General features: G+C 52.1%; 1 protein-coding gene and 1 long non-coding RNA gene across 2 annotated transcripts in view; one reads left to right on the forward strand and one right to left on the reverse strand.

Annotated features, from left to right (window-relative positions):
- Window positions 1–5,394, reverse strand: part of PERM1 (PPARGC1 and ESRR induced regulator, muscle 1) — a 58,092-nt gene extending 52,698 nt beyond the window's left edge. Inside the window, exon 1 of the mRNA XM_077311724.1 lies at window positions 5,283–5,394. The gene's annotated coding sequence lies outside the window, so the exon portion shown is untranslated. The remainder of the gene's footprint in view (window positions 1–5,282) is intronic.
- The window catches only part of LOC143824432 (uncharacterized), a 126,710-nt gene that overhangs the window by 5,217 nt on the left and 95,682 nt on the right, over window positions 1–25,811 (forward strand). The gene's annotated exons all lie outside the window — the stretch shown is intronic.

Here is a 25,811-nt window from a genome sequence, read left to right on the forward strand (position 1 = left end):
TTAATTTTTTTCATCGCTTTATCGCTATTAAGCAGGAGTGTGGCCTGGAGAGCCCGTTCTGCCTCGCAGAGGCCGCTGCAAGAGTTAACCCTCCTCTTCTTCTTCCCCCTCCTCTGGGGCCTCCTCCTTTCTTCTTTCTTGAAAGCTTTTTCCCACACTCCTGAGTCACAGGTTGGGCAAGAGCTTGTCAGACGGGTGGCTGATAAACCACATACCATAAAATTTGTCAAAGGCCTTGGCATACTTGACTTCTGAAACCAGGCCTCACCCTGCCCGGCCGTGGCTCAGTGTCAGGGTGTGTGCAAGTGCCTGCTGGTTCTCTCGCTCTCCCACACGAACGCACTCCTGGGTAATTCATTAACCCAAGTGGCTGGCTTGCGCCCCGGGATAGGCATAACCTATGGCTCGGAGTCAAGGAGGGCGGAGAGTTCCCACACCGCGCCTTGTCGCCCTCCCCAGAGGTGCAGGCAGCCGTGGAGGAGACGGCGCATTCCGGCGGGGTGCGTAACAGGTGTCTGAAAGGAGCCGGCCGGATAAGCATGCAGGTGTAACCCGCAGACAGGAGAAACTGCCTGGGTCCTTTCCACACCCGGCGCTCCTGCATTGTTGAGGCCAAGACGCGCCTCCTTTGAACTACCGACATACGATTGCCAGGTCTCTCCTCCCCCCCCCCCCCCCCGTTGCCAGCAGTGGGGATGGGATCGGATTGTTACCAAATCCAGACTGGGGAACTCCTGGAGTTGGATCCAGGGGAGTAGAAGGGCCACAGCAGGTTACAGAATCACAGAATTGGAAGGGACCATACAGGCCATCTAGTCCAACCCCCTGTTCAACGCAGGATCAGCCCAAAGCATCCCAAAGCAACAATGCCAGAGCAGCCCTTTTCTCCAGGGGCACTGTGTTGTCTGGACAAGAGGTATGATTCTTGGAATCCCCAGGTCCCTCCTGGAGGTTGGCATCCATGTGCCAGCTTGCCAATTGTGGAAGGGCAGCATAAAGTGGATGAGCATGATAGTTTCAGAGAGCAGCTGGGTTGGTGAGCAGAATCACAGCCCGACTCCAGTGCAGGTGCCCTCGAGAGGAATTTATACAATATAGAAGAAGTTCACCCAAGACTTTGAGAGAACAAACATAACTGTAGGAATGCCACTGGAAATCCAGCCTCCAATGAGGAGCTGGTATGACCTGCGTTTCGCTTGCAACTACTTCCTCCATGGACCCAGACCCCAAACTTTACATGGAGCTTTGACATAAAACCATGAAGATTGCTATTAGGACATGAATGTTATCTGGAGGCACTTCTGCAGTAAAAAGTCATACAACACTTTTGTAAAATTGCAATGTCACGTTTGTTCCCGTAAATTAATGGATAAACTTTTTTCCCCTTATTGTATAAATTCTAATCAAAAAAGTGTCATCGTTGTGCAGTGGGTTTTTTTTTCTCTTTTGCACAACCTCCAGGTGGGACTCGGGGATCCCCTGGAACAGGGGTAGTCAAACTGCGGCCCTCCAGATGTTCATGGACTACAATTCCTATGAGCTCCCTGCCAGCGAATGCTGGCAGGGGGCTCATGGGAATTGTAGTTCATGAACATCTGGAGGGCCGCAGTTTGACTACCCCTGCCCTGGAATTACAGCTCATCTCCAGACTACGGAGATCAGTTCCCCCTGAGGAAAATGGCTACTTGGGAGGGTGGAATCCGTGCCATTGGACCCTGCTGGATATTCAAAGAAATCTATTTGTTTGGAAATCCTGAACTTTGGACTATTCTGTCCTGCCCAGCGGTGAAAGGCCTGCTCTCTTCTGCACGTGGCCGCCCGTGGAGCACAATGGCAGCGCCGAGTGCCAGAGAAACCTGTGTGGCTTTTGGCAGCCAACGCGTTCCTTCCTGCCACAGGAGCTGCACGTGGGCGCGCTCGCCCCAGCTCCATGAGAGCAAACACTCCCAGGCTCTCCAAGTCTGCGAGCTGCTTACTGTAAACAGATCTATCAGTTTTCCAGCTTGAAGAGGGGCGCTCGACTCTTAAGCGTGGGACAAAAACTGTTTGTCTGGACCGGAGTGTTTACACAATAAAGAGCAAAGGGGGGGAGGGGAGGAACCTCCCCAAAATAAATGTTTAGGTATAACAACTTGGGAGAAGAGGCGAAAGATAAAATCACTCCCTGCATCCTCCCTGGGAAAGGGCTTGGAAAAATTACTCATATTATTCCTTCAGAGCTGGTAAATGTGCTGGATTTGACTCTGGTAGCATTTTAGAGATTCACTCTAGAGCAGGGGTAGTCAAACTGCGGCCTTCCAGATGTCCATGGACTACAATTCCCATGAGCCCCTGCCAGCAAACGCTGGCATGGGCTCCTGGGAATTGTAGTCCATGGACATCTGGAGGGCCGCAGTTTGACTACCCCTGCTCTAGAGAGTCAGATATAGAATCACAGCGTTGGAAGGGTCCTCCAGGGTCATCTAGCCCAACCCCCTGCAGAATGCAGGAAATTCACCACTACCTGCTCACCCACACTGACCCTAATTCCATGGCCAAATGATCTGACCTTCAAAACTTTATTCCTCCCCCCCCAATCTTGTCTGTCTCTAAGGTGCTACCGGACTCAAATTGAGCTATTCTAATGGAGACCAACATAGTTCTCCTCTGCAAACGGTAAATGAATCGATGAGAGCCGGAATCAGTCTCTGATGGCCAGTAGCCACTAGCTACCATTTGGGTGGGGCTACAAAGAAAGAACTTGTCAGCCGGAGCAAAAGAAACGGGATTCTGAGCTTTATGGAAGACAGGGAGTTGCTAATGCATGTTTACCCACTGGAGCTTTTGCTTGCTCACTGTCTCTGGCGTGCACATTTGCAGACAAATGGACAGGGCTAAAACAGCGGCGAGCGTCTGGTGCTCTCTCTGCACAAGGGCACAGGCTGTCTGCCTGACCCTTTCGCTTGGGGAAATCCATGAAATATTATTTTGGCTTGGAAAGCATGCAAGCCATAGAGCCATTCCCAGGGCCCCTCGGAACATTCGGAATGTCAGCATGCAGCTTGTCCTGATATTTTCAGCAAATGCTTCCGACCCTGTCTGCGGTTGTGCTATTAATTATGTGGGGATGGGGTGGGGAGCCAGTGAAGAGGGTTGGGAGGGGGGATGCCCTCTGAAGAGCACACGAGCCGCGCTGTCTAGGCCTCTACTTCTCCTGAGGGCCATATGCACCAGGGTTACCTCCTGTGGCACCGTCTCTTGTACTTAGACAACGAGAAAGCTTCTTGTGGAATTCACTTCTGCAAAGGGCAGTGACAAGGACTCGCGTTAGCAATATTTTAAAAGAAAGTTCAGTGGAGGATGTGTCTCATACCATAGGTTGCCATCTCCAGTCAGGGAAATTCTGGGAGATTTGGGGGTGGAAACTGAGAAGGGGCAAACTGAGGAACGATTTCACCTAAAGCCAATGGTATACCATAGAATCTGCCCACTAAAGGTTTTGCTTTCTCCGGGGGGACTGATTTCTGTTGTCTAGAGTTGTAATTCCAGGAGAACTTCAGGCCCCACCTGAAGGCTGGCAGCCCTAGCCATGTTAGATATACAAGAGCCTCCATGTGCAGGGGCAGCCCACCTTCGAGCACCAGACAATGGGGCTCCATAACGGTATCAGCTCCATACCCTTTTTGTGAGAATCCAAAGACCTCTGTTTGGCCACTGTTCAAAACAGAATGCCAGACTAGGTGGACCTTGCTCCAACCCGGCAGGACACTAGACTTTCCTTAGCTTTCAGAGAGTTCAGCCAAGAGTACAGTAGGATCACTGAGTCCCTGGAAGGTCTGGTCAGGGACAGCTGTGTTTGCTAAAAGATTACATATTGCCTCCTGGCGTGATCCGGTCTTTCGGAAGTCATGATGATTTCCCATGGGACACATGGCAGCCTCGCAGTCCTCTTGCAAGCTATAATTTTACCTGCCTGTGGTGTGCCAGGAGGGATTATGTTAGATTAGAACATCTAAAATAAAGGAAAGAAGCTTTTCTTATACAAAGCAGTCAAATGTATATCCAAAGCTGTTAGATGGTTCTGTGAGCTGGTTTGTGAAGAAATGGGGGAAAGAGATGGGACAAAGGATGGGATGTGCAGAAAGCTCTAGTCAAAGTTATTATCAATGGGCTCGTGGGAAGATTTAATTCAAATACAATTCTGGTGGTATCTGTGTACTTTATCGCCTATTGAACACTTGCGCTAATTTATTAGGTGTACGTTGGCGGTTTGCAGCTAACAAAGCTGGTGCCATTTCCCGTTTTTTGAAGATATCAACTTTTGAAATTGAGTAGCTTCCTAATTGAGTCAGTGTGGTCTAATGGCTAGACTGCTGGACTAGGGTCTGCGTTCAAGTCCCCGCTCTGCCTCAGGCGCTCACTGGGTGGGTGATCTTGGGCCGGTCACACATTCTCAGCCTAACCTACCTCACAGGGTTGTTGTGAAGAAAACGCAGTGAAGCAGAAATTGATGTAAGCAGCTGACTTATGGGGTGTTCAAGGCAAGAGGCATCCGGACATTCTGGTTTGCCATTGCCTGATCCTGTGTGGCAACCCTGGACTTCCCATCCACATACCGGCAGGACTGACCCAGCTTAGTTCTGAAGTTCTGACAATATTGGGCTACCTTGATTGTACCTAGCCATATGAATTAATGACACACACACACACACAGTGCCTTGGGGTTCTTTATGATGGATGACATCAGTCTCCTTGGGCAAGCCAGTAGCTTTGAGGATGTAATGGTTGGAGCACTGCTTACCTGTGGCCAAACGTCCCATGATGCATAGCTGCATGCAATCATATGCCTGTTTTAAGTGCTGTTAATTCACTTCTGATTTATGGGGGCTCTACTGATTAACTGCATTAACTAACTACACTGCCCAGTCCAAAAAGCTTCACAAAGTTACCTGGATGAATTTATGAGGGACTGTAGGCCATGCTCCTCTGTATAGTTGGCTGTGGGCTGGACCCCCCTTGTGTAATTTTGCATCCTTTGATGTGTCATGTTAAATTTAGGCTTTGCTTCAGTTCTGCTTTTGGTTTTTTAATTAGGCTGGTTCTACAATCCAATCCCATTTCTCTGTTTATGGAACATCCCAGTCTTGTTGACTGTACCAACACACTCAGTTTAACCCTCCTGGAGCCCCTGGGAGAAAGTGGGAATACAAACAAACAAATTGTGTAAATAAATAAATACATTTCCCCATAGATTACAACAATTACCTTTTCCTTACCCGCATTGCTAGCCACTTACTACGAACCTGGAACAGGTTATTCTAAGATTCAAGTGCAGCCTGATTTCCTTCGGCTCAGTGCTGTGTGTATGGTCCTGACCCGGGTTACCAATCTCCAGATGGGGCCCAATGATTTTTAGGAATTAGAACTGGTCTCCAAATAACACAGGCCAGTTCCCCTGGAGCAAATGGCTGCTTTGGGGGGGGGGGGGGCGGAGTCTATGGCATTATCCTCTGCTGAGGTCTGTTGACAGGCAGGTTTGAGGAAGATGGAGAAGGTTTAAGGCGGGACTCTGCGTGCTGGCTCCGCCCCCTCCCAGGCACTGCAACCACGAGAGAACTCAATCATGCTCAGGAGGGCGGGAGAAGGAGGCACGGAAGGGGCCAGTTGCCTAGCTTGTGGCTGAGTTCATTAAGGCAGGACAGGAAAGGCCGTGGACTCCCGTGGCTCTGTGGTCCCCCAGTTGGAAAGCCCTCCCCTAAAATCTAAAAGGACTAAACTGAGGCTCTTGTACTTTGGTCACATAATGAGAAGACAAGAGTCAGCGGGAAAGACAATCGTGCTAGGAAAAGAAGAAGAGTTGGTTCTTACATGCGGCTTTTCTTTACCCAGAGTTCCCAACTCACCTCCCCCCTTGTGGAAGAAGACCCCCCCCCACAAACTCATAGTTATTCCCCACACACACACACACACACACACACACTCACACACACCCTTCCCTACGCCCGGTCTAGTCAGCTAAATGAATTTGTATGGCATGTAAATGTATAATAGCTGTATTTACAGTAAACAGCTGAAGAGTTACAGATGTTGCCATAGAATTACGGAAGCACAATACAACAGCAGAGAGACAATTTATTGTAGTTTGGTCACTCCTGGCCAATATTTATCTTACCCTCAGTTGCTCATCCTTGGTGATTGGCAGCTGAGTGTGTGAACCGACTCCCCCCCCCCCACACACACACACCGGCACACTGGAAAGTGTTGTGGTAGGAGATAGAAATCAGACATTTCTGTCTGGGGTAGCCCCATTCATTTCCAGCAGCTAGGATTTCCCCAGACTTCTGGCCGACAAAACACTCCCCCCCCCCCGCTTTGCAGCATGCAATACCGCAGTCGGTGTGCACCCCAAGAATGGCGAGGTGCTATAAGATGTTATTAAAAGATCTCATGCATCCAAATGACCCTGCAGAAGAGGCTGCCCTGGGCTTGCTCCTGCTTGTGCAGGAGGGTGAAAAGAGCTAAATTTGGAAGGTTTTCCAAAAAGGGGTGTGATTGGGTCACTCTTGGAGCAGAGACCAAGCAGAATCCACCCCTCACCAAGGCGGCTGGATGGCCGTTCTGAATCTGCGTGAGCTAATGCTTTGGCCTCAGCGATTTCCAGTCATATTCCACAGGGTGTGTGTGCGCGATGCTGACATGCCTCTGAAATGGTGCATAATTGGATCGTTCAATCACTCTCATGATAACAGGACTGCCCACCCTCGAGGGATGCCGGTTATGTTACTGGATGAGTGGCTGCTGCAGGCTGCCTCCTTGCTCAGAACAGCCAGGTGGGCGGAGCTCCTTGGAAAGGATAGAGATCTTTTCCAGGTATGGTTGCCAGCTCCAGGTCAGAAAACCCTGGAGATTTGGGAGCAGATTTGGTGGGGGGCGGTACTTCAGCAGAGTATAACTTCAAATTAGTCTGTCTGTCTCCCTCCCTCCCTCCCTCCCTCCCTCCCTCCCTCCCTGTCTGTCTGTCTGTCTGTCTGTCTGTCTATCTATCTATCTATCTATCTATCTATCTATCTATCTATCTATCTATCTATCTACCTACCTACCTATCTACCTATCTACCTATCTACCTATCTACCTATCTATCCCTCACTTTTCTCTCCAGTGGGGACCCAAAGCAGCTCACGTCGTTCTCCTCTACTCCATTCTATCCTCACAACAACCCTGAGAGGTGGGCTAGGCAGAGAGAACACGACTTGCCTCAAGTCACCCAGCGAGATTCTCTGGCACAAGCAGGGAATCTGAATCTGGGTCTTCCCGAGACTAGTCTAACCCTCTTACCACTGACTCCAGGCGAACTGGAGGCCCCGGAGTGCCCCAGGCCCTACCTGGGAGCTGGTGACCCTCGGGCTCAAAGCATGTCTTCCATTTTTAATTCAGGGAAGAGGGGGGGAAGCAGCATGCCTGGGCCGCAGGGAGGCGTCTGGGAAACTCTGGTTGTTAAAAGGCTCAGGCGCCTGGGCAGAAAGGGCTTCCTTTCCTGACAGCTCTCATGCAACAGATTAAGCACCGAAACCAGCTAACGTCAGGCTGGCTCCTCTGCTCCCTGCTCTCCCACCTTTCCCACCTTCCGCTGAAACCAGAGCCTTGCCTGGCTCCGATGCGTCCTCCCTCTCCTATGATCTCCTCTCCTCCTCCTCCTCCCCCCCTTCACGTCTGCCCTGCTGCAGATTGAAGCTGTCATTATCAGCTCAATAAATCTCTTGGCACTGGATTCTTCTCTCTCTCTCTCTCTTTTTTTTCTCTCTCTTTCTTTTTTTAATTGAACCGCTTGCTTGCCCGAGGGGGGGCGGGGAACCCAGGCTTGCGAAAGGTTCAGGAGAGCAGCTCTTTCCCACGCACAGGACACGCTGCCTTGTGCATTCCCTGGCTGCCGGGGCTTTCGCAAATGTTTGGAGAGCCTTGAACAAACACCACCACACCTTCTTTGAAAGGGATGCCAGCAAGGAAATTTTGCTCCACCTTCCCTCCTCCCTCCCCGTGAAAAAGCCAACAAGAACCTTCATTCTCAGCAGACACACACACACACACACAACATTAATTGTGTAGGTGCGTGTGTGTCTGTTTGTTCTAGACTTGTCCTGCCTTCGGGGTTTAAGGTTTTCATCAAGCAGGTACCTGAAGCACAGAATCAACCCTGTGGGAAGAAGATCGCTCCTCCTCCCCCTCCCCTTCTTTTTCGTTCCTGTTCAAAAAGGAGAAGAGTTGGTTTTTATACCCCACTTTTTTTTTTACCCGAAGGAGTCTCAAAGCGGCTTCCAATCACCTTCCCATCCTCTCCCCACAACAGGCACCCCGTGAGGGAGTTGGGGCTAAGAGAGCTCGGGGAGAACTGTGACTAGCCCAAGGTCACCCAGCTGGCTGCATGCAAAGGAGTGGGGAATCAAACCCAGTTCTCCAGATTAGAGGCCACTGTTCACAACTACCACACCACGCTGGCATCCATGTATCGAAAAGTGGCCTACTGGGCCTGCCTGTAGTTAGGTCCTCCTGAAATGGCTCCTAAGTATTCCCCCTCCCTCTTCTCAGAGTTTCATCACCGCCAGATCCCACTAAGATGAACCGGGCCCTGGTTTTTAGTGCCAAGGGCTCGCGCAAAGAAACAAAAAAGGTCTTTGGGGGGGGGGGGCGTGTGTTAAAAATGCGCCGGGATCACCGTCCTCCGTAAAGAGGAACAGATGGTCGACATCCCCCTGCATTTCAGCACCTATAATTTCAGAGCCGTGACCTACATAGTTCAGGCTCGCCCGGTCTCCTCAGAGCTCAGAAGCGAAGCAGGGTCAGCCCTACTTAATATTCTGATGGGAGACCACCTAGGAAGTCCGGGCCCTGCTCCGAGGCAGGCTATGGCAAAGCCATCTCCAAAGGACTCGAAAACCCTCTTGAGATTTGAGAGCTCTTTTTACCAGTGTGTGATTTCAGAATCTTATCCTTGCTCTGGTTACTTATGGGGAGGGAGGGGAAGACCTTGAAATCTTGAGAGGCACACAAACCGTGATTTTTCTGGAGAGGAGGATTTTGTTCCCGTGATGGACAATGCACACCCTTGGCGAGAGAGCGGCCTGTGCGATTTCGTAAGAGCGCATGCCTTGGGGCGAGGACGGAACTTGGAAAGGATTAATAGAGCACAAAAACTACGCGCCTGCTGAGTTCTGGGAAGTCAGTGCGCCAGAGCCCTCCTGACAGCTCCCCCCCCCTCCCACCGCTCTCCCCATCCAGCTTCCTGTGGCTGCTTTCCCTGCGATGAGAAATTTGACCTCCTGTGAGTTAAAACTGGAGGGTTTCCAGAATTTCAGATTTCTGCGTAGTGGGGCCATTCCAGACAAGAGGTCAGTTAAGTAGGAGGGAAAGGGGGTTATTTCCCTGAGATTGGTCAGCATACCACCACCCCCCTTGGTGTGGGGGCAGATAGGATAGCGGACATGGGGTGTTTGTGTGTGCAGGGTGCATTATTTTCTTCAAAATGCATTGCTGCGTCGCTGGAGAGGTGCGCAGCTGCAAAAGCAATTCATGCTCCCCCCCCCCACATGCACACCAACAAGAAAAAGGTGCATTCAACAACAGGGGCATCTTCAACATATGAAGCTGTTAAGCTTGCCTGTTCTGAACGGTGGTGGTCCACCCAGGTCTTAAGCCAGAAGGGGCTGTGGTTCGGTGGTAGGTCTCAAGTGGAATCCCTGACTAGAGGCCCGGGCAGCAGAGGAGGTGAAAGACCCTTGCCTGAGACCCTGGAGAGGTGCTGCCAGTGTGAGTGGACAAGATGAGGGAGCAAGAGTCTGGTATGGGAGATGGCAGCTTCGGTGTAGCTCAGTGGCAGAGACTCTGTTCGGCATGCAGAAGGTCCCGGGTTCAATCCCTGGCGTCTCCTGTTAAAAGACCTGGCAGGAAGGGATGGGAGAGGGGCCTTTGCCTGAGGCCCTGGAGGGCAGCTGTCTGCCTGAGCGGACAAGATTTGATGGGCTGATCTGCCAAAAGCAGCTTCCTGTATTCAGGTCTCTCTCTCGGCTCTGCTCCTTAGGCTCTTTTCAAGCAAAAATGTGGGGGAATGAACTCCGCAGAGAGGGGCGGATCTACAAACAGCATTGTTGTTGTTATGTGCGAAGTCGTGTCCGACCCATCGCGACCCCATGGACAATGATCCTCCAGGCCTTCCTGTCCTCTACCATTCCCCGGAGTCCATTTAAGTTTGCATACAAACAGCATTATTATTCATAATAACAACTTGATAATTTTTTTTGCATGCAAAAACTGTCTACCTGCGGTTCAAACAGGTCGTTTTTTTCTGGCACCCTGCCACCCGAGTTGGCATTTCGAGTTAGAGGAACGCTGTTCCGCTTTCCTTGCCTGGCCAGGCCGGCCTTTGTGGGGTTTCCATGTCAAGAGATGTTCAGAGGTGGCTTTGCCATTGCCTGTCCCCGTGCCATGACCCAGGGCTTCCTGGGCATGACCCAGGGCTTCTTAGGTGGCCTGAGCCAGGGATAGATTAAAGTGGGTCGCCGTGTTGGTCTGAAGTAGCACAATAAAACCAGAGTCCAGCGGCACATTTAAGACCAGCAAAGATTTATTCAAGGCGTGAGCTTCCGAGTGCAAGCTCACGCCTTGAATGAATCTTTGCTGGTCTGAAAGGTGCCGCTGGACTCTGGTTTCATTAACCCGGGAGGGCTGCGAGCCTCTTCCGTGCCTAGGAGGCCCCCAGGTGCACGTGTGCAGCGGCCCCGCGTGTCTCTGGAGCTCGTCGGCCCAGCAGGCACGGAGGGCGCGGCGCAAGCGCGGTTCCGGAGCCGGCTCGCACAGCTGGCTGCATCTGGCCGGGGGGCGGCGGCACAGCCCGCACGCGCCGCGGAGGAGCGAGGGAGGCGAGGCGAGGCCACGCGAGCCGGGGCGGGAGCGGCTGCGGCGAGCCGCCCGCCCGCGTCTGCTTCTTCTCCGGTGCCAAGCGGAGCGCGCCAGGCCGCGCTCAGGCGCTGCTGCGCGGGGGTGGGGGGAGCACGCGCAACGGGGAAGATCGGGGTCTGCACTGCAGTGGGATGCTCCGGGCCTAAAATCCTGAAGTCGCCCTCGAGCATGTGCAGAGGGCACACCTCCCTTTTCGAGCGCCAGTAGGTCAGGGAGCCTCGGAATCTCGGGGTGCCGATCTCCAGGAGAGCTCCTGGAATGACCCTTGTGCTGCAGGCGATGGGGATTTCTCCACCCGGAGAAAAGGGCTGCTTAGGAGGGTGGCATTCTTCCCGGCAGAGGTCTTGCCCCTCACCAGACCCTTCCTCAGGCTCTTCCACCGAGACTGCCAGGGAGTGGATTGCCATTTAGCTTTTTGGTAACACAGAATCAACATGGAATCAGTGTGAAATGAATAGCCTCTGGGCATGTGCAGAGTGTATCGCCCTCCCTGGTTTCACCAATAGCCTTTGGGGTTTATTCCAGTCAGGCATTGCATGTTTGCTCCTGGGCATGTAATTAATTAATTAATACTGCCCTCGCCTGAGGCTCAGGGCCGTTTACATAGAACTGAGCAACAGGGAACAGTACAGGTAACTTAGTCGCCGTAAAGAGTCGCAATGCAGTGATGTCAGTAGAACAGTGTCATGAACCAGGGGGACCGAAGAACAATTGGATCTCCAGTTAAAAGGCCTGGGCAGGGGGTGATGTGAGAGACCCCAGCCGGAGGCCCTGGAGAGCCGCTGCCAATCTGAGGAGAGAATACTGACATAAGAAGGACAATTTCGTGTTTTCATGTGGGTTTCTGTGGGCAGTGCTCGTCAGCAGGGGGGTGAGAAGGTGTGTCGGCTGAAATGTCCCCCACGTGTAAAAACCCCTGTGCAGCAGGCAGAATAGTTTGCCTGTAGTCTCTCTTTGGTGCTGGTTTTCTGCTTGCAGGGACATTCTTATATGGAGGAACCCTCCTTCCCCCCTCCATCCACACAAGCTAGTCGGTGGCCAATCCGAAACCCTCCTGCTGGGCAAAAGCCCTGCCAGGCCCTGCCCACCTCATCCAAACCCTTGACAGGCAGGCACCAGGGAAGGGGCTGGGGGGGGGGGTCCCTGGTCCATCCAACTCCCTGGGGAGTCTTGTGCCCCCAGCGTAGGCCAGGCGTGCCTCTGACAAGTGGAAGCCTCCGTATCCGAGTCCGCCGCCTTGCTCGTGGTGGAGCTTCCTGTGGCGGCCTGGGCCCTGCTCTTTTCTCTCCCTTCCTGCCTTCTTGTGCTGAGTTGACGCAGCCGTGGGCCCTCCGTGCCTGGGCTCAGAAGTGCTGCCAAGCTCCAGTTGCGGGCTGCGCTGCACACAGCCAAACGGGAAGGCGACGGTTCAAATGAGGTCTCAGTCTGGTACGCAGGCGGTACGGCTTGCCCCAAAGAGCATGGGAACGGCCGGCCTCTTCGCGTCCTGGCCAGCCTTCTGTTGTCTGTTGGCACGAGCAGAGCCCACACGCATTAAAAAAAAAAAAAAAAGAGCATATTTCCTCTGCTTAATTTTGAAAAGAAAGAGTCCAAGCAGCCACATTCTCTGACCTCGGAGGCTCCCACATCCACACCACGTGGCAGATTGGGCTGCATCAGTCAGTCACGATTGGACTGTTGCTTGAGCGAGGGTTTGGGAGGCTGGCAGGGTTGGGCTGCAGGAGGCCTGGATTCGAATCCACAAGCCCTTTAGGGACCGACCAACTAGAAGTTCAGGGGGTAAGCTTTCGAGAGGCAACAGTTTTTGTATCTGGCAAAGGGAGAGTTGACTCGCGAAAACTTATGACCCCAGGATGCTTGTGGGACTTTAAGGCGCTTCTGGACTCGAATCTAGCTGGAATGTTCCTTGTGGACCAGCCATTTCGCTTGTGAGTGGTTGCTATAGTGTTGTGAAACCACAATATCCAAATGTGGTGATTCGGTAGCCAGGGAGGCACATTCTGCACCCACTTGGGTGCACCCACTCCTTTATTATGACTTCTGATGCTTAAAGTCCCAGACTTTTCCGGCCTGTGGGCACCTTTGGAATTCTGGCACTGCCCCTGTGGGCAAAGCCACAAAATGGCTGCTGCAAGAGGCGGAGCCACAGCTCACCATTGGCCACACTGCGGCCATCCTTATATTGCCAGTCTGGACTAACGAGCTCATTTAGTGAGGCCTCCGTACAATGAGGGGCCGTGGCTCAGTGGCAGAGCCTCTGCTTGGCATGTAGAAGGTCCCAGGTTCAATCCCTGGCATCTCCTGTTAAAAAGGATCAGGCCTTGGGACCCTAGAAAGCCACGTGTGTCTAATTTCTTGGTTTGCAGAGTGAATTTGTGCGGTCCCTGCAGGATGCGTGCGCGTGCTTGCACTCGTGTCCACTGAATCGGTACACTTGACACCCTGCTCCTGAAAACATCCTCTGTCCGCGGCCCCCTCGAGCAAAGCGGGGCAGCACCCCACATGACAGAAACAGCCAATTTGTCTGCAGCGCAGACCTGACCTCTTCCGGGCTCCTCCATCCGGTCTGAACAATTCCAATAACGCGGCACTGTCATATACAGCTCGAGAGACCATAAATATTATCAAAGAACTCTCATTTTACTCGGCCCTTGCTGGGAGAGAATAATAAAGCCCTTGTGTCTCCCCCACCCTCCTCCTCCTCCTCCTCCTCCTCCTCCTCTCTTTCGTTCTTCTTTCTTTTTTTTTTTTTAATAAGGCGAGTTCATGCTGTCATAAAAATGAGTCAGGTTTCCGGGATACTGGTTAATGCATTCCCTCGGAGGGCTTAACTTCAGAAAATAAAAGGAGGGGATTTAAAAGAAGAAGGGGGAAGAGAAGAAAAGCGCTTTCTTTTCCCCTCGGGATGACATCCAAAGGAGGTCTGCAAGGCTCCTGTTTGCAAAGCTACTTTGCCTCCGGTTTAGTGTGTGCAAGGGGCAAGATTTGGGGATTAGAAGAAGAGTTATTGTAGCAGGGTCCCTTTCCTCATCCTGGTCTCAAGCGCACTTCGAAGGTTCTTTGAGGCGGGAACGTTGGAGCTGGTTGTTCCTCAAAGAACTGCCTGCTTCCCGTGGCCATGAGGGCAAACCTCATGCGTTCTGGGCCTGTGGCTATTTGCTTTTCCTTGCCAAAGATGACCTTGGAAACGGGGGAGTGTCCCTGAGCATGTGTAGAGTGCATTTGGCTAAATACAGACACGGGATTCTGAACCTCTGTGATCCGATTCCCCCAAAATGAAATTTTACATCACAATGCATCTGGAGGGCGGTTGGTTTTTGATATGAACAGCAGGGAAGGGTTTAATTCTTGCCCCGTTGCAAGAAAAAGGAGAAATGGACATGTATCCAACAGGTGCCCAGCCTTGCTAGCTAGGCTGGCTATCTCCAGGTGAGGCCTGGGGATCTCCAGGAATCACAAGTGATCTTTAGACTACAGAGATTAGGTCTATGGACCCCGCTTCCCAAGCCCTCAATTTCCCAGGAATTTCCCACCCCAGAGCTGGCAGCCTTATCGTCTATAGCAGGGGTAGTCAACCTGTGGTCCTCCAGATGTTCATGGACTACAATTCCCATGAGCCCCTGCCAGCATTCGCTATCCCTGGTCTATAGCAGAGGTGGCCAAACTGTGGTTCTTCAGTTGTCCATGGACTACAATTCCCATGAGCCCCTGGCAGCACATGCTCTAGGCTGCCGGGACCTGCAGTGCTTATTACAACCCACCCACCTCCCCCCTCCAAATGTGAATTGCAGTGAATTGCCCCATGAATCACTCAAAGCTGCCTTGTGCTGAATCCGGCCATTAATCCATGGCAGCATTGCCTGCTCAGACTGGCAAAGGCTCTCCAGGGGGCTGGAGGGGTCTCACATTGCCCACTGCCTGGTTCTTTCAACAGGAGATATTAGGAGCAGAGGATCCAGCACTCCTCCTCTATAGGTCTGCTAACCAGGCAGTCAAATGCCTCTTGCTGAGTCAGAACTTTGATTCATTCGGCTCAGCATCGTCCGCTCTGGCTGGCAGCAGCGCTCCCGGGTCTCGGATGTCTTTCATACATTCTGTTACCTGATCCGCTGGGGATCGAACCTGTGACTCCCTGCAGGCAAAGCAGTTGCTGTCGAACTGAGCCGCGCTCCCTAGGGAGGGAGCAGCTCTCTTCTGTGCCTTTCCTCTGAGGGCTTTCTGATAAGCCTGCGAGGAAATCCATTTGCCTGGGGTTCCCTGAAGGCCACTGCTGGAGTGCCCACGGACTGCCAGTAACGTCTGTCCTCCCTCCTGTTCGTGGGAGGGCAAAGCAGAGGAGAGTGCAGAGAGCCCAACCGAGAGGGAGGCAGAGGCGTGGAGCGAGGAAGGGGAGGGTGGGGGGGGAGCAAGAGTTTGTACTTTATTGACACACGACTGCGGTTCTGCATCTCGAGCTGCGTGGGTGGCTCCAAGAGGATGCGTGCCGGACTCCTCTTTTCCAGACACGAAGCAGACGGCTTGTCACACAAAGAAAGCTGTCATTACAGGACTCCGGCTCCCCTCCTCCCTCCTCCCTGCTGGAGCCCAAGTTCATTTTCAAAGCGGTGGGGCCGGAGCGATTAGTTACCCAACAGCCATGCATTTTGCAAGGGGGGTGAGGTGGGGGGCGCTGGGCCGAGCTGGGGGTGCAAAGGAAGGGAGGGAAGAATACCGTCCCTGGCGTGTGAGATTGCAGATTGGTCGTGATGGAGCAGGCTGCTTTGACCTGAGTCTCCCCCAGGGCGGTAGGCCCTGCCTGGGAGAACAGGACCCTGGGCCTGCAAGGCTCCAGTTGACTGGATTTGAGTTACACAGCAGCTTAGAGACCAAAGAGATTTTGGGGGGTATCCGCTTTCGAGAGTCAAAGCTCTCTTTGTCAGATATCTTCAGACTCTCAAAAGGCCTCCCCTCCATCTTCTTGGCCTCCAAGATGCCACTGAACTCGAAGCACGGCTGCAGCCCTAACTGTCCCTGGGGATCTTAACCGTGCCTTTGGGGGGCATTGGGAGGAAAGGCCTTTTTTCAGCCCTGAAGCCATCAGGGGGCTGGCACACCTTTTGTTTTCATTCATATATATCCCACTGTTCTTCCCAATGGAAGCCCACACCCTTCCCCGTCCTGTCTTCACAGTGACCCTGTGAAGTAGGCTAGACCAAGAACATACGACTGGCCCAAGGTCACCCAACAAGCTCTCCTGGATTTGAAACCGGGTCTCCCAGATCCTGGTTGGACACTAACCTACTGCTGCACATGTTTATGTCCTTTTAATCATCTAAGTCAGGGGCGGGCAAACTGTCGCCCTCCAGATGTCCATGGACTACAATTCCCGTGAGCCCCTGCCAGCGAATGCCAGCGAATTAGACGAACAAATAAACCATTTGCAGATCCTCATTCCAGATTTACTGCATGGTTTGGCCCTCGGCATGGTCTTCTCGGTGGTGGTGGGAAATGCCATAGACTTATAGCCAACTCTTTGGCATTTACCATCACCACCAAGAAGACCATGCCACAGCATTGGGTCCCGCCTCCAAATCCTATTCCCGCTTAGCTTCTGAGATCTGACAAGGCTGGGCTGTCGGGCATGGTCTGACAGTTGTTTTTACCACTGGCTTGAGACTGAGAGGAAGAGGGGGGCCGGGGGGGGGGGAACCCTGAGGGGCTAGAAAGATCCTGAGTTCCGCACATTGCAAGAGCGCATGCAATGTCCTCTCTTTGTCCAGCCACTTGCAGTGCTGACAAGTTTGCTTTATGACTCCCCATCTCAGGATGCCTTTCCCCCCCCCCTCCCCAGTTTCCCTCCCCGCCACACCCAGCCTCAGCCTGCGTCTTAAAAGAAAGAGATCCCATACTGCATTGCCTCAAAGAACTCCCAGTGCACATTTGTCAGGAAAGGGTCAATGCGGCTGTGTTTTCGTGGCGGAAAAGGCCTTGGGCCGCATATTTTTCTAATTAGGTTTTTTTTTTCTTCCTGCTCAGCGGTCTCTCTCCCGCCGCCCCTTGCAGCTGCGATGACACCGGGCTCTTGCCCCCTGCTTTCTCACGCTCTCCCTTGCCAAGTCGTGTAACCGGCTGGGCGGGCGCCAAGCGCTGAGGTCGGCCGTGTCAGCCCCCGCTCCTTGTGTACAAACTGAAAAGAAGGTGCTTTTCTGAACTGCCCTTCCTGGCAGGCTGGCCTCCTTTCCCTCTCCGCTCCCCCTGTGGCTCGTGGAAGTTGGCCACGGTTCCTTGTCAGGGTCACCGCTCACTGCTTAGTTTGGGTGACCCAACCTGACAGCAGGGAAATGCATTAGGGGGACCACAGAGAGAGGGGTGGGGCGGGAGGGGGTAGAGGCCGCTGGCGTTGGTGCCAAAGGCTTTCCCCTCCTGGTGTTTTTGCTACCTTTCCTTGCTTTTCTTCCCCTTCCCCTTCCTCTTCCTCACCACCCACTCCGCCATAATTCAAAACAGCTTCTCATCTGTCTCCCCCTCCCAGGGAGGGATCGCTCTCGCCAATGGCATACCAGGAGGGATCGGCCCTTCTCTGGAATTGCCAACTTTGGGTGGGAAAGTTCCTGGAGATTTGAGAGTGAGGTTTGGGGAAGAGCAGGGCTTTGGGGGGGAGAGCAACCTCAGTAGGGTATAATGCCATATAGTCCCACCCCCCACCCCCCAGAAGGCTTTCCCACTGCAGACATGCCAAGAGGCTCTTCTCTGAAATGCTGTTATTCTTGCCAATTCCAGGTGGTAAAATACGTGGAGATTTTCAGGGTGGGGCCTGAGAAGGCAGGGTTTGGCGGGGAGCAGAGAGATCTCAATAGGGTATGAAGCTATAGGATATTGCTGGGTTTCCCAACCATGTCGCCATGAAGGCCCCTCAAGGATACTGCTGTGTGGGGATTTTTAAAATTGTGGCTTGGGAGAGGGCTCCCACCCTGTGCCTGCCAATCCCTAGTGAAGAAGAAAGAAAAATTAATTAAAAAACAATTCTAACTTTATTTGGGCAGGTTGACCTGCCTCCTCCCAAAGCGGCCAGTGATAGACTTGGAGGAGGTGGGAATGGGAGTGGCCTTGGCCGGTTCAACCTTTGCCGCCTGAGGGACTTCCCACTGCTCGGGGGCGTGGCAGGGAGGTGTGGCCGGCAGACATCACTTCCTGGGACCGAAAAAACTGAAAAATATTTCAGTGGTACCTCCATGGTCAAAAGCTTGGAAAAGGCTGGTCTAATGGGTTAAATGTAAAAAAAAACCCCAAAATCCAGACATTTGCCTTGCACAGTATCCCGAGTATATTCTCTATCATCCATCCATCCATCCATCCATCCATCCATCCATCCATCCATCCATCCATCCATCCATCCATCCATCCATCCATCCATCCATGATTTATATCCTTCTCCTTCCGGCCTGGTTGGCTCAGGGTGGCTTCCATCATAGGTTAAAACAATACAATGAATAAATTATTTACTATAAATATGGGCTGGTCACTCCCATTTCATTGTATCTGAGGAAGTGGTCTTGAAGGTGCTGTTGGACCCCAACTTTGCTCTGCTTCGGTAATCTGGAGATGGGTCGTAGTCCTGAGAGATCTCTAGAACTCCAACCAAAGGGTCGGCAGCCTTAAACTCTGCCCATCTCGAAGGCGACACCGTTGACATCCCTTCCTCCTCCAGAGTAAATGGAGGTGCAAGTTGAAGAAGCTGGGCAGCATCGCAGGGTGGTCTCCCCCGCTTGACAGGCCCGGCAGCCCCCCCAGCACTACTGTGCTCCTTCTCTCCCACCTCCGATGCTCTCTCTCTCTCCCCTCTCAGCTGCAAGCCCGGAAATCACCCTCCAGCTGCGACTTATTAAAGTCAGATCGTCCCTTGGGGACCAAACCAGAGCCAGGGTCATTAATAACAACTAACTGCTCCTCTTTGCGTGCCAGCGCTCTTGTGTCACGAGGCAGGAAAAATATCTCCGCCAAGGAGAGGCACACTCAATACACAGCTCTCCTGCCTCTCCCCAACACTTCCTTTTTACATTTAAAAAATGACTGCTGTCATAACCCAACCGTTAATAGGCGTCAGTGGGGGGGGGGGGGGGGCTCCATAGCCTGTGCCAACCCCCTGGTTAAGGACCCACTGAAGCCTCTTCAAATTAACCCTTTGGGAAGGCACTAAGGAGGCAAACACGGGCCGAGGTTGTGAAGCGGTTCTCTTCTTTGCATCTGTTGGGAAATTCGACTGTGCAAGACCTGTAGTGTGCATGATTCAAGAGAATACAAAGAATATCCTGCAGGGGGCATCGGAGGAGATGTGTAGTTAGCATAGTTATACTAGGAACTGCCTGGCATTTTGAAAATACTTTCCCAGCGTCCTGAATGGCTCGATTGGAGACTTCCTGCTCCTTTCAGCACACTTCCTCCCAGTCTGTCTTCAGAACCAACAGACCAAATGAAGAAAATAGAACATTTAGACCAGGGGTAGTCAAACTGCGGCCATTCAGATGTCCATGGACTACAATTCCCATGAGCCCCTGCCAGCGAATGCTGGCAGGGGCTCATGGGAATTGTAGTCCATGGACACCTGGAGGGCCGCAGTTTGACTACCTCTGATTTAGACCATTGGTTAAGACTATCTCTCTGTCTCTGTCTCTCTCTCCAAAGTTGCTTCTCTTCTAAATAAAACTACTTTATTCTTTTAAGCTCTGTGCTCTCTCACATATTTGGACTCTGCCAACAAAACTTCCCCAGGTTTTCACCCCTCTCAACACTCCTTTGCCCTTCTGCGCTCAACAGTTCTTACTTCCCTGGCCATTCCAAAGCTCTCTGGTTTTCTTGGAAGACCCTGCTTGTTCTCTCTCGTTGCCTATTTGTGCCTGAAACAGGCATACTCCTTGGGGCTCATGGTAGCTGTAGTCCATCAACGTCTGGAAAGCCACGGTTGGACCACCCCTGCACTAGGATCTGGGAGAGCTGGGTTCGAATTACAGTTTTGTTGTGGAAACTTGCTGGGGGACTTTGTACCAGCTATGCACGTGCTCAGCCTAACCTGCCTCATGGGGATTGTTATGAGGATGAAATGAGAGTGAGAGAATCATGGCCATTTTCATGCACTTTGAATATACTTGAATGATTGTTTGCAAGTGAGCTTTACCGTTTCACACAGTAAAATCCTGTCGCAAAGGGCGTTGAAAACAGATTGGAAGTGCCTTATTAGTGTCCATCAGTGTGTTCATATCTAGGCCACCTAGGGAAGCCAGCCTCCGGGTGGGACCTGGGGGTCCCCTGGAACTACAGTTCATCTCCAGACAACAGAAATCGGTTCCCCTGGAGAAAACGGCCATAAATAAGATGGACTCTGTGGCATCATACCCTATGGAAATCCCACCCTTCCCCAAAACCCTGTTCTCATAGAATCATGGAGTTGGAAGGGATCCCCAGGTCATCTAGTCCAACCCCCCAGCACAATTCAGGATGCTCACAACTACCTGCCCCCAATTTCGTGCCCAGATGATTCCCCACCCCACCCCCTTGAAAACCAGACTCCGTGGCCAGTGTGGCCTGGAGGAAATTCACCTCCTGACCCCAAAGTGCCGATCGACATTTCCCTGGGCAGGCAAGAAAGGGCCACAGGAGCCAAGCTCTGATACCGCCCTTCCTGCCCTCCCACTCACAATCTGCCCAAGTTTATGGAATCGGCATTCCTCTGCAGGCCCCACCCCTGATTTTTCCCAGCCTGGAGCTGGCAACCCTAAGGCCTCCTTGGGGCGAAAGATAGGGGTATCATCAATGCAGGGAATAAATAAAATGTGTGGCCGATGGAACCGCACTCTTTATAAATGCTGCTCTGGACGGAGGAGGCTGGCCCGGAGGTGCAGGCGCGGTCCCTGCTCCCTTGTAAGCAAATTCCATCGCCTGCCCGGCCCTCTCACCCTGACCTCCTGCTGAGGACTTGCCGGTCCACATTATAAGTTCATTAGAGTCTCGGATGCCTTGTAAACGCTGACAGGCCAAAGAACTCCAAAAATCTCGCTCTCCAATGTGATTATGTCAAATTAAGTTGAAAATAAATTATGGGAAGAGGCTCGAGAGGGGGACAAAGATATTCAGGCAGCTGTATAGCTGGACGGAGGCCTTTGACCCGGGCCATTGTCAGCATCCCGAGTAAGCTCCTTCATTGCCCTGTCCCACGTTCCTTTCTTGAGGGTCAGGTTTCAGCCCTTTGGGAGCGGGCAGGAGGACGGAATCCGACATTCTCCTGCCTGCTTCCCATAGGAAACCTTCCCAAAGTCTCTCAGCCAGGTCTTCAGCGTTTCACTCAGTGGTTTTTGTCATGCACATCCCTTGTTTTCAGTTCCTTTCTTTTTGTTGGGAGGGGAGGGGGAAGCAGGAAAAAAAATTAGGGTACAAACATAACATGCTGGAATATGCGAGATCCGTAGTGATTCAACAGCATATGAAGGATATCTTTCTGGGAGGCATTGGAGGGGGATGTGTATTTAGCATATTTATATCAGGAACTTCCTGGTATTTTGCAAACAATGTCTTCTTGTGTCCTGATTGGCTCCATGGGAGATTACTTCCTGATTGCCTGCAGAAGAACAACAGTTAGTCAGACTGTTAGGACTGTCGCTCTCCTCACTTTGTGGCCAGAGGTGTTCTCTTCTCAATGAAACTGTTTATTCTTTAAGCTGCAGTTGCTGCATGAACCTTCCTCCAGGATGAACTTCCCAGTTTTATTCCCTTAGGGCCAAGGTCACTTGACCATAACACTCTGGGGAGGGGGGACACAGGAGGAGAGGTGGTCCCACAGATTTGCCAGGTCCCAGAGTGCAGTGTCTTTCCCAGCAGCTCCTACTTGAGATCCTTAACTGGAGAAGCCAGGAATTTAGCCTAGGACTTTCCAGATGCAAGCCAAGTGGCCTGCTACTAAGTCCCTAACTTCCTCTTCCGTTACGTGACGGGTAGCCGTAGGTGTAGCAGCGCGAGACGGTCAAGAAGAACGGGCTGGGAGGGGGAAAGTGGCCCGGCGTGATCCTGTTGCAGCTCAGGGAAATCTGCCCTTTCCTGGTTGCTTCAGCGAAATGTCAGCCGATGCTAAACAGCCTGAACCACATATGCTGCCGTCCAAGAGAGCGCCTATAAATCAGACAGCAGTTAGTAGCGGGAAAAGAAAGCACAGGTTCCAAGGAGGCAAACAGTGGGAGGTGTTTTTCTTCTTCCAAAGGAAAGCGAAGGGGAGGGAAAGCAGGGGTTTCTCTTGCGCTGGAGGGTCTTCTGTGGCCCAGCGGAGATAGAATCCATCACCATTGTCACGTCCTCTACCCCCACCCCATCTCCAAGGGCTCTCTCGCCTCTCCTTCTCCTTTCTGGGAAACAAAAGCAGAGAGGTCTAGGAGCAACGGCAATCACGTTTGTGTAAATTTGGCCCTTGTGTGTCCTCTTCACAAAGCGGGACAAAAGCTCTCAGGCTGGTATCTCAGCTGGGAGGCGAAATGCCACAGCTGTAGCCAATACCACCTCTGGTCCCATCAATATGGAGCGACCCTGGCAACCGGCTTACACAGCCTCACCTCCCGCCTTCCTCACAAAAGAGACGAGCGGACAATGACTCCTCTCAGCTCTCTCACCCACCGAAAACCTTAAATATTTCATCAGATTATTTCGCTTTTCTTTTATCGGTTCAGACAGGGGGGAAAGGAGGGTAGGGAGGGCACGGGGGAAAGAGAGACCTCGGGTTGGAGACAGACAATCGCTTTTTGAAAGAGTTGAAAGTCGTTTGAGGGAGGCTTGGGTGGGGTGGCCTCTCTCTCTATCTTGTGCACACACACACACACATGCATTTGTGTTGTCCCACTGTTACTCAAAGAAGGTTATCCCCCCCACCAAGTGTTGCAAACTATGGAAAAGCATACACAAGTTGTAGCAAGGCAAGGAGATGGGGAAGATGCTCTGCAAAAAAGTCACAGCAGGGGTGCCATGACCACCAAGGCCCTGCTCCCTTCATGGATGGAATATACCTTCCTAAAGGTGGGCAACTCCATTGAAGTCCGGCCCCCACCCCAAACCCTCCCCTCCTCAGGCTCCATTCTCAAAATCCCCAGCTATTTCCCAACTTGGCAACCGTACTGTTGTGCTATGATTTATCCCACAGAAGACCTTTCAGACGGACCAAGGTTAGGGATGCCAGTCCAGGTAGGGCCTGAGGATGCCCCGGAATAGTAGCTGATCTCCAGGTGACAGAGATCAATCCCCCTGGAGGAAAGGGCCGCTTTGGAGGGTGGACTCCATAGTATCATACTCCACTCTCTCCCCGCCCCCAAACCCACCTACTCCCTGCTCTCCCCCACAAAGTCTCCAGGTTTTCCCCAACCCCAGACCTGGCCATCCTAACCAAGGTTAACAAGATCCAGCTCCATGGCTTAATCGCTTCTTAATAACTTTGCCACTCCAGATTGCTAAATGACCCCCCTCCTCCCCAAAGGATGGGTCTTTTCTGACCCCTGCTCCCCTACCTTCTCGTAGTCTGGATTTAAAGGGGCCTGGAAGTTGAGAGCACAATAGCATCTTAAGGTCTTTGTTTCGCTCTTGATCTATCCGCCCCCCCTTTAAGGACTCTAATGAATAATTCACAACAATGTGAGAGGATGGGAAGGGTCTCTCTCGACCGACCGGCCGTTCTCTTGCGCCCACTCCCAGCTCCCCCCCAGCCTCTACGCTTTCCTACTCCCTGTCTGCAGAGCAACCAACCAACAGGACGGCCGTTCAACAACACGCCCCCCCCCCAATGGCTGTCAGTTTGATAAATATAATCTTTCGCCAATTAAAAGCTCATTCTCCACCTCCCCTCCCCGCGCAAAGGCGCACCTCGTTAACGTCTTCCTCCTGGGCTGGGTCCTTGGATCTCTGGCAATTATTGATCGTGGATAAAGGAAGGCCTGTTAGGTTCCCCCCTCGCCCTTTTTTCTCACCCTGGGTCAGTCCAGCATCGCACATTAGCAATGTAAATAAGTTATTCACCCAACATCACTTTTTGATAGAAAAATGACCACGGAAGGCTTTGATTTTGCCCCACTCTTGTCCTAAGCACACAATGCAATCAATAGTTGCGTGGGGTGGGGGGTGGGGGTGGGCTGAAGGGTTTTCTTTTTGGGCCAGCTTTTATTTATTATTTCACTCTCTTCCCACCCTCCTCCGACATACTGCACATTTTCAGCATTCGTATGGAAATCGTCCCGCCGCAGCAACAAAGCCATTATCTCTCGGATGGATAAACTGGTATTTGTTTCGGAAAGTGGGGGACCAGATATGACTTAAGCCAGTTCCTTAGCGTCGTCGATTTATCGTTTAAACTGCAGCAGGATACAGGTCTCGCTTTGAGCTGCTCCTGGTTTAGGATTCAGGTACTGCCGTGAAATACGCTTGTTGCTGTTTGCTAAAGTTGGGGACTGCGAGGAGTAGATCACTGAGACCCAGGTTCAAATCCGGCTCCATTATAGAGATTGCTGAGTCCCTTCTCCTGGTTACTCCACCTCATGGGTTTGCCATGCAGATAAAATGGGAGGGCTCTGCATATGCATCTAGGCTTGCCAACCGGCATGGAGAATTCCTTGAGATTTGTGGATGATGCCGGGGGGGGGGGGCAGAGTCTTGGAAGAAAGAGCTCCAAAGGAATTTAAAAAGAAGAATTGTACCCTGCTTTTCACTGGCTGAAGGAGTCTCAAAGTGGCTTCCAATTGCCTTCCCTTCCTCTCCCCACAACAGACACCCTGTGAGGGAGGGGAGGCTGAGAGAGCTCTGAGAGAATTGCTCAGACAGAACAGCACTGTTAGGACTGTGATGAGCCCAATGCCACACAGCTCCACCTTCCTCATGTTCCACCTCCAGTTCTCTAGCAATTTCCCAACCCAGAGCTGGCGTCCCTAAATATATGGCTGCTTGGTCACAAATTGTGCTCTGAGCTTGGCTTCCAGGGGCAACCCCTGCCCCTTCAAAACCAAACCTAGTCAAGATGTTCTCTGCCAGGGATGCCCGGAAGGAACTGAAGCCTCTTAATTCAAGAGAGCCGCCTGCCTTAAACGTTAAGTCTGTGGATACAGTTAGGGAAAAAAACAAGCTGTTTCATAGGGTTCGAAGTGAAATAAAAGGGGAAGAGAGAGGAAGAAAGGGCTCCTGTTGCTAGAGAGCCAAACCCTTTTGGTAACCACGGAGGTGACTTTTGCCTCTCCTCTTTTTGGACGTTGTTTACCTCACGCTTGGCTCGGAGGCCCCAAAGCTGAGATGGAGCCCCGGGGTGGGTCTCCCGTCCCCTTCAAATGGTTATTCTTTAACTTTGGGAGGCTCTTGCCCTCTCTTGTTGGCTGACTGGCACGCCAAAGGAGACTGCAAACTGTGGGCCGTTTATCTGCCGTCAGTCAATAACTTCGCATCTCTTGCCCCCAAAGGTCACCGGAGGGGACTGACATCTTTAACCCACGGGGCTCAGCTCCCTCCCGGCCTCCTTAGAGATTCACCCGCCTGTCAGTAATTCAGCCAACTGGTTTATTCAGCTGAGATCTTCAGATTTCAAAAGATAATCTGGGAATAATTGCGACTTAAGGAACTGGTGGGAATCTTGATTTTCTTTGGAGCCCTGCCATTCACTGCGTGGATGGACATCTTATTCCGTCCTGATTTGATGGGTTTACTGAACCAAAATGGCCGAGGTTATGCTAGGCTCCCCTAACAATCTGCCAGTCACAGGACAGGATCAAGTGCTGTGAAAATCCGTCTGTAAGGGGGGTGAGGGACACTTTAGATTTAGTTTCTCACACAGCCTCCGCCTGCCCTCCCGCCTCATAGTAAACTGCTTCCAAAGCAGGCTGAGAGATGGTTTCTCCCCAGCC

This window comes from Paroedura picta, chromosome 15, assembly GCF_049243985.1.
Source record: "Paroedura picta isolate Pp20150507F chromosome 15, Ppicta_v3.0, whole genome shotgun sequence".
Classification (NCBI taxonomy): domain Eukaryota; kingdom Metazoa; phylum Chordata; class Lepidosauria; order Squamata; family Gekkonidae; genus Paroedura; species Paroedura picta.